Raw genomic sequence first — 8,527 nt, forward strand, 5'->3', positions numbered from 1 at the left:
GCACAATGGGTCACAATGTAGTAAGTTGTAATAGCATTGGAAGGGCTTCAATATATGGTGAGATTCCAGATGTGAGAGCTGCTTCTGTGCAAGTATCATTCCCATACAAGAACCAGGCAGCATCAGTGATTGGGAATGTTAGCACCTTGAAATAGACATGGGTGAACACGTCACTCAGCCCTATGTTTCAACATCTTAACCAGCCCATACGTGACACCATATAGAAACAATGTCCAAAATGTGTAGAACACCTTTGTCTCTTCCTCTCCCAAGTCATACTGTCACTACTGCTGCTTCTTGTATTCTATTCCATCCATGGTCTGTGCTTCCTAGCTCTCTCCCCAGGACTACAATAGAGGAAGCTACCAGCCTTGCCGCAGAACTCTGGAGCACTGCCAGTAGGAGGAAAAGCAGGCAGTACATGTTAGTGCAGTAAAACTGGCTGGCTCTGTCTAGCTCTCTCTGATTAGCAGCAATCACTTGATCCTCCTGCTGAATTGCATGTGACAGGGAGGTTCTAATCTGGAAACCACTCCCAAAACCATAGAAAAAACTCAAACTCTCGCATTTTCACTGAAAATCAATAGGCCTCCCTTCAGCATTGCCATGTGTTTGATGTTGTCAAGCTTCTGATGGCTGCAGCTATGTTACGGGAATGAATATTGGATCACCCGGTGCCTACATGAATAAAGACATGACTGAAGAAACAGCACAGGCTCCTTCCAGGGGAAGCATAGGGAATGCTGGTTGGTCAAGGGAAATGCTTTGAAGAACTGGCAGAGCCTGCAGCTATAAGGCGTACACAAAAGGGAGTGCACAGTGGTTGAACATTTTGGACAACACACAACTGTGTTCCCCAGAGGTGGTCATTTTTAGTCACTCCCTTACCTGGGGTGCTGTGGCATGGGTGCAGTTGCTTTGATTTGGAGCACTGTTTTTGCACAGACCCCCTACGTCTCTGCTCTGTGTTACAGGGGTGTGCTGTATGGTTGTGATGATAGAGTGTTTTCGAAGGACAGAATCTGCATTTTGAAGCATTACATTTGGTGAGCCAGTCATGAGGGATTGTTAGCTGCTAGTCCCTGGAGTTAAAAAACAACTCTTCCATAGAGCAGAACTTCGAAGACAATACAACTAGCAGCTGCAGTTGGGAGTGGTGTATGGGAGATACTGAGCACAGGAAACAAAGATAAGAACATGACATAAAACTGGCCAGACAGGCTTCATCAAGCCCAGTATTCAGTCTTCTGACAGTGACCAGTGCCAGATGCTTCAGAGGGAATGAACAGAACAGGGCAATTATTGAATGATCCACCCCTGGCATCCAGCCCCAGCTTCTGGCAATCAGAGGTTTAGGGATGGGGTTGCGTCCCTGACCATTTTGGCTAACCGCCATTGACAGACCTGTGTTTCATGAATTTATCTAATTCTTTTTTGAACCTAGTTATAGTTTTGGCCTTCACAGCATCTCCTGACAAAGAGTTCCATAGGCTGACTGTGCATTATGTGAAGAAATACTTTCTTATGTTTGTTTTAAATCTGCTGCCCATTGATTTTATTGGGTGACCCCGATTCTTGTGTTATGTGAATAATGCATCCTTATTCACTTTCTCCACCAAGTTCATGATTTTATAGGCCTCCATCATATTCCCCATTAGTTGTCTCTTTTCTAAGCTGACCAGTCCCAGTCTTTTTAATCTCTCCTCTTGCAGAAGCTGTTCCATATCTCTGGTAATTTTTGTTGACCTTCTCTGTACCTTTTCCAATTTTAATATTTTTTTTTGAGATACAGTGACCAGAACGGCACTTAGTATTCAAGATGTGGGCATACCATAGATTTATATAATGGCTAGGGCTGTCAAACGATTAAAAATTAATCATGATTAATCACCCGATTAAAAAAATTAATTGCAATTAATCGTGCGATTAATCACACTGTTAAACAATAATAGAATATCATTTATTTAAATATTTTGGATGTTTTCTACATTTTCAAATATATTGATTTCAATTACAACACAGAACACAATGTACAGTGTTCACCTTATTTTTTATTACAAATATTTGCACTGTAAAAAACAAAAGAAATAGTATTTTTCAATTCACCTCATACAAGTACTGTAGTGCAAACTCTTTATCATGAAAGTTGAACTTACAAATTAGAATTATGTACAAAAAATAACTGCATTCAAAAATAAAACAATGTAAAACTTTAGCGCCTACAAGTCCACTCAGTCCTACTTCTTCTTTAGCCAGTCACTCAGACAAACAGGTTTGTTTACATTTGCAGGAGATAATGCTCCCCGCTTCTTGTTTACAATGTCACCTGAAAGTGAGAACATGTGTTCACATGGCACTGTTGTAGCCGGCATTGAAAGGTATTTACGTGCCAGATGCGCTAAAGATTCATATGTCCCTTTATGCTTCAACCACCATTCCAGAGGACATGCATCCATGCTGATGACAGGTTCTACTGGATAATGATCCAAAGGAGTGCGGACCAACATGTTTATTTTCATCATCTGAGTCAGATGCCACCAGCAGAAGGTTGATTTTCTTTTTTGGTGGTTCTGGTTCTGTAGTTTCCACATCAGAGTGTTGCTCTTTTAAGACGTCTGAAAGCATGCTCCACACCTCATCCCTCTCAGATTTTGGAAGGCATTCCAGATTCTTATCTTCAGATTCTTAAAGCTTGAGTCGAGTGCTGTAGCTATCTTTAGAAATCTCACATTGGTACCTGTGCGTTTTGTCAAATCTGCAGTGAACGTGTTCTTAAAATGAACAACATGTGCTGGGTCATCATCCGAGACTGCTATAACATAAAATATATGGCAGAATGTGGGGAAAACAGAGCAAGAGACATACTATTCTCCCCCAAGGAATTCAGTCAAAAATGTAATTAACATATTTTTTTTTTTACGAGTGTCATCAGCATGGAAGCATGTCCTCTGGAATGGTGGCCGAAGCATGAAGGGGCATACAAATGTTTAGCATATCTGGTACGTAAATACCTTGCAATGCCAGCTACAAAAGTGCCACGTGAACACCTGTTCTCACTTTCAGGTGACATTGTAAATAAGAAGCCAGCAGCATTATCTCCCATAAATGTAAACAAATTTGTTTGTCTTAGTGATTGGTTGAACAAGAAGTAGAACTGAGTGGCCTTGTAGGCTCTAAAGTTTTACATTGTTCTGTTTTTGAATGCAGTTCTGTAACCAAAAAAAAATCTACATTTGTAAGTTGCACACATGATAAAGAGATTGCACTACAGTACTGTAATAAAAATAATATAAAGTGAACACAGTACACTTTGTATTCTGTGGTGTAATTGAAATCAATACCTTACAATTCTTGGAACTGAAAAAGGTACCAGAATTGATTAGAGACCAGCAAATTTTGAACTGGTATTGTCCACAATGTATTCAAAAGCGTGGAGGAGAGAAAGTTGAATGTCAAATGGAATGTAAAAAAATATCATTTGGGGCAATTAGAATCCTAGGATCTGTGATGCCACATCCAAATCATGACACATATTATTTAAAAAAACCCTGTGACATGAAACAATCCTTATATGCTTTGTTCACTCTATCGCTACCTGTGTTTGATCCAGATCAAGATATATTTGATCAATTGGCTACTGTCCAGTCCATAGGCCACCTAGAAAATTACATTTACAAGGAATGGATGCAAGTACCTCTGCTGGTACTACCTCTTGCAGATGGCTTGTTGCTCTCAAAAGGGGCATCAATGGATCTGTAGGTGTGATGTCTTTGAGAAGGGGTGGGCAAACTACGGCCCGGGGGCCACATCCGGCCCTCCAGACGTTTTAATCTGGCCCTCAAGCTCCCACCGGGGAGTGGGGTAGGGGGCTTGCCCTGCTCCACACGGCTCCCAGAAGCAGTGGCATGTCCCTCCTCCAGCTCCTACACGTAGGGGCAGCCACCTGGCCGTGCCATCATGTAGGAGCTGGAGGGGGAATATGCCACTGCTTCTGGGAGCTGCTTGAGGTAAACGCTGCCCAGAGCCTGCACCCCTGACCCCCTCCTGTGCCCCAACCCCCTGCCCCAGCCCTGATCCCCCTCCCACCCTCTGAACCCCTCGGTTCCAGCCCGAAGCACCCTCCTGTACTCCTAACCCCTCATCCCCAGCCCCACCCCAGAGCCCACACCCCCAGCCAGACCCCTCACCCTCTCCACCACCCCAACCCCCAAATTCATGGCCCCGAGTCAATTTCCATACCCAGATGTGGCCCTCGGTCCAAAAAGTTTGCCCACCCCTGTCTTTGAGGTAATAACTCCACTATGTGGTCAGCAGGAAAAGTGGCAGTGAATGCAACACAGATATCGTGTCCAGTACAACTAAGCAAATGGAGATCTTCTATGGAATGAATAACCTATGCAAGACAAAGACAGTATTGCGTAGTAACCAACCATAATGAATTCTATCATGGTCAACACAGATGTATGGTCACAAATCCAAATTTTCGTTTTAAACCACAAGTGCCTACAATGATTGGTCACACAACAATATCTCCAATACCCACTTTTGAAAATGAAATCACTATTCTGAGTAACCCTGATTATCAGGATTTGCTCAGACAAAGTATTCCAGTGATTCATGCATATATACCACCACTAACCTTACAGCTAAAACAATTATTAGAAAGAAAAGATTCACATTTCATTGAAATTAGTAATGACATGGATAAAGCAAATCAAGCAATAGTTAAAATTTTAGATAGTGTCAATTCACAAGACAGTACACTGAAGGAATGGGAATTGGATGGAAGGGATGGATTACTGGCCATAGTATCCTTACGATGGGCATCATCTTTGCCCTATGTTACATGGGAGGAAAACTTAGAACCCATATGTACAAGAAGGTTAACCTCCCCCCCCCCCCGCCACTTATGATTCAGCCTGTTTCCTTTCCCTTGTTGTCAACTGTCACATCACCAGAAGCAGCCTATGGCGTTGATTACCTATTCTCCATATGCTGAAAAAATAATTTCTTTCCCAAGAAAAGGGTTTCTGTCCTGATCATTATTATAGTTTACCAATTGATTGATTTTCTATTGGGTTTCATTAAACAATCTAGCTAAAAATGGAGATCACTGCTATCCAAATAGTTCTGAGAGCACCCCATTATGACAGAAGGAAGGAGACCATGCCAATTTACCCCAAAGAGAGCACCTCAGAGGTGGGGCTCTCCCCCCTGCCAGAAGGAGGATGAGGGCAATACTTGCAATCCCTGCTTTCAATGTGGAAGTGAAGAGCACAATTAGTCTGGATGTTGACTCATCAGGAAGCCAAAAGGAGTGGACTGGAAGGGAAACTATCCCCAGTCACTCCAAAGGGACCTTGAATGATCAACCAGCCCCAAAGGTCCCACAGAGAGACAGTTGCCAGAAATAAATAAAAAATTGAGAAACCCCCGGGACTAATAAAGTGAGACATGTTAAAATCTGGTACAGGTGTACTTGGACAGGGAACCAGTAACCATGAGTATAATTGTAATATTGAAAGGATAGAAGGAAATTGTTCATTGACACCAAAGCAGCATGCTAAGCTACCTAACACAGTGGGAAAGAAATGTCTGGTTTGGTGTACCTTGAATGGGTTTAAGTAGCATCTTTGTGGGACACGGATGCACAGGTATGCATAGTGCCATGCCAGTGAGTGAAGGAGAGCCTTCCTAATGTACTAGCCAGGGAGCTCAGAGAGTTGCTTGAGAGAGATCAAAGCCTGAGGCTCACAGATGCTAATTGTACCCCTCTTCCCTGTGATGGGTGCGTTGAAACACAGTTTCAGTACTAACATGCTGGTCACAACTCAGGAGATGGAGAGTCTGTAACTGGATATAATGTTACTGAAGAGGACGTTAAACAGTATTGTCACGAATGGCCAGATGATACAGTACCCCCAGCCCTCTATAGTCATTTGTCAACTGCCTTTTCCCATTTCAGCAGGAAAAAATGAATGTGTTAGTACACCTTTGACAGGCCAGAAAGTTTGCAGACATTGGTATGGCATGCATAGGTAAATGTGGGATCAAAATTTAAAAAGGGGACATGATACACTTGAGATGTTGGACTTCTATAAATTGCCTTTCTGCTGGGGTACCAACCACTTTGGAGCCAGGGATTTGGGGTTATTTGCCAGAAGGGTTAGAGATTAGGGAGACCCTACTCAGAATTCCACAGGGGTCATTGCAGAAAGTCAGTATTCCCATCAATAATTCAATCCAACATGGATTTTACATTCCACCAGCACATAGTGCTGGGATGGTAACAGATGATCCAGACAGTAATTCCACTGCCAGTACCAGGCCTAGTTCTGAACCAGGCCAAGTTCAAAGTGAAGAGAGCTGGATGTGACACTGTTCCTAGTGGTAATAACTCCAGGTCAAATCAGCCAGCTGGGAATTCACACCCTTGTAACGCCTTAGGATACCACTAGTTAACCTTGATCACTTTAGTAAGGAACAGCAGGAGGCCATCCAATGCATGTTATGAGAGGTGTCAGGTGCTTTTGCAATGATAAGGATGTAAGCCAGGTTGAGAGTTTAAAAATGCACATAAAGCTCCATGACTCCCAACCCATAAAGAGGGATTGCCTAGCAGTCCCCTGCCCCCCTATTAGGAATTAAACTATTTGCAAGACTTATTGAACTGAGGATGGGTCATTAGGTCCAGCTCTTCTTATTCTTCACTGGTTGTCTGTGTGCAGAAAAAGGAGGGTAGTTTATGGCTCTGTATTGACAACTGAGAACTGAATCAAAAGACAGTGCCAGATTGTCAACCCTTTCCCCATAGATGAGTTAGAAGGCATGGTGGGAAGTCATGTGTTTTTGTTCTAGTCCAGGGCAAGGCCTAACAAAGTGCTGAGAGCTGACCCCCTCACAGCCTTTATTACACCCTGTGGGTTGTATGAATGGATTCACATTCCATTTGGGATTATGGATGCTCCTGCCACCTTCCAGAGGTGTGTGGAAGACTGTCCTGATGGTCTGAGAGATCAGAGTTGTGTTCCGTATTTAGACGATGCCCTGGTCCCCAGTAGAACTTTTGAGGAACACCTTAAGCATGTTTGGGAAGTTTTTCAGCAATATCAAAAATATGGTACAAAACTAAAGACTGAAAAGTGTGATTTTTATTTAGAAGGGAGGTCCAATATCTGGGTGTCACTGTAACAGCTGAGGAATATAAAATGGACCCAGCTGACACCTTTTCAGTAGCGACATTGGAAGAGAAGAAAACATTGCAATGTGAGCAAGTTGTGGAAGGTACTGGGCTCCCTAAATTATTATTGCCAGTACATCATGGACTTTTTAAAAGTGGCAAGGCTTTTGTATGACCTGTTGTCTTTTCTACCTCAGAATAAGATCACCAGTAAAAGCATCTGTGGTGAAAAGTGCCTTGCAGAAAGCAGAAAAAGAATAGGGAGGTCAAATGCCTCCTAGCCAACCAATCACCTAGACTGAGGAACATCAGAAAATATTAGAAAAGTTGTTTGACATTCTGATACAACCCCTAGTAATAGCCTATCCAGATTTCCCCCGGCCATTCATTTTACATACAGATGCATCTTCTGATGGGTGGGGAGCTGTGGTGTACCAGTGACAGGAGGGCAAGTTCCAAGTGATAGGCTGTGGCTCTAGGACCCTTTCTCCTGTAGAAAAAAAGATATAATTTGCATTCTGGGAAACTGGAGATTCTGGCTTGAATTGGGCAATTACACCGTGATTTGGGGATTATTTATATTATGTGTCATCCTTTCCTGTTTATACAGATAACCCATTGATATATTTACTTATGTCAGCTAACCTGAATGCTGCTGGACAGCAGTGACTGGATAGTTGGTTGACTTTAATTTCTATATCAGATACTGGCCTTACATTGATGCTGATATTTTGTCCTGCATGTCATTTGATATGGGTCAGTTCATGGAAGAATGTACTGAGGAAACATCTATTGCTGTTGTAAATGCTGTACTAAAATTAGTACAGGCCCAGGAGGAAGGGCTCATATCCTGGATAACTGCTATCACTATGGATGGGAGGAGATAAACTAACAAGTGCATCTTCAACACCTAGACTCATCTCTTGGGAAGAACTATGTACGCTCCGGAAGCCAACCTGATAATAAAAGCAAAATCCAAAGGATCCAGGCCACCAGTATGGAAAAGCTGAAGACTTTTCCTCCTTTCGTATGGGAAAGCCCCTCATTTGCCAATTTGCTTTATATTTGGTTTAATGGGGAATCAGGAATTAGTGGAGAGCTGTGGTGATTACCTGCAAAAGTAAAAAGCGCAGATGAGAGAAACTTTTGTCTTAGGCAACGAAAACTCCAGAAAATTGGCTGCAAGGAACAATAATTACTATGATTGCACAGCTCAAAGTGCGACTCTTTCCCCATATGAGATTGGGTACTTGTCTGGAAGTTGTCAGCGCATGGGGGACCTGCAAAATTAGAAGCCTACTGGGAAAAGCAGATTCACATTGTTACCAAAAAGATGGGCGATCAGCA

The sequence above is a fragment of the Terrapene carolina genome, unplaced genomic scaffold (assembly GCF_002925995.2).
Source record: "Terrapene carolina triunguis isolate 2854851 unplaced genomic scaffold, T_m_triunguis-2.0 Scaffold96, whole genome shotgun sequence".
Classification (NCBI taxonomy): domain Eukaryota; kingdom Metazoa; phylum Chordata; order Testudines; family Emydidae; genus Terrapene; species Terrapene triunguis.